The 303-nt window shown below is 46.2% G+C and overlaps 1 pseudogene; it reads left to right on the top strand.

Annotated features, from left to right (window-relative positions):
• Positions 1-187: 187 nt before the first annotated feature.
• Positions 188-303, top strand: LOC112474385 (annotated as a pseudogene).

Raw genomic sequence — 303 nt, 5'->3', positions numbered from 1 at the left:
CTACAAAATATATTTATCTTAAGTATTGAAGTAGGCAAGTAAACTAGTGGATTTCTCCCTCAGTATTAATTGATTCTCTGCCTTACTTAAGAATAATGTGGACGTGGTTCCACAGTGTAGCGGTTAGCATGTCTTCTTTACATTCAGGAGGTCCTGGGTTCATGCCCCAGTGGAGCCACAGTCCATGGTCTATGGCCACGCCTCCCTGAACAAGCCTGATGTCTGATCTCAGAAGCTAAGCAAGGTCGAGCCTGGTTAGTACTTGGATGGGAGACCACCTAGGAAGACCAGGTGCTGTAGGCA

Source organism: Pteropus alecto, unplaced genomic scaffold (assembly GCF_000325575.1).
Source record: "Pteropus alecto unplaced genomic scaffold, ASM32557v1 scaffold79, whole genome shotgun sequence".
Lineage (NCBI taxonomy): Eukaryota > Metazoa > Chordata > Mammalia > Chiroptera > Pteropodidae > Pteropus > Pteropus alecto.
This window is presented reverse-complemented; position numbering and strand designations above follow the sequence as displayed.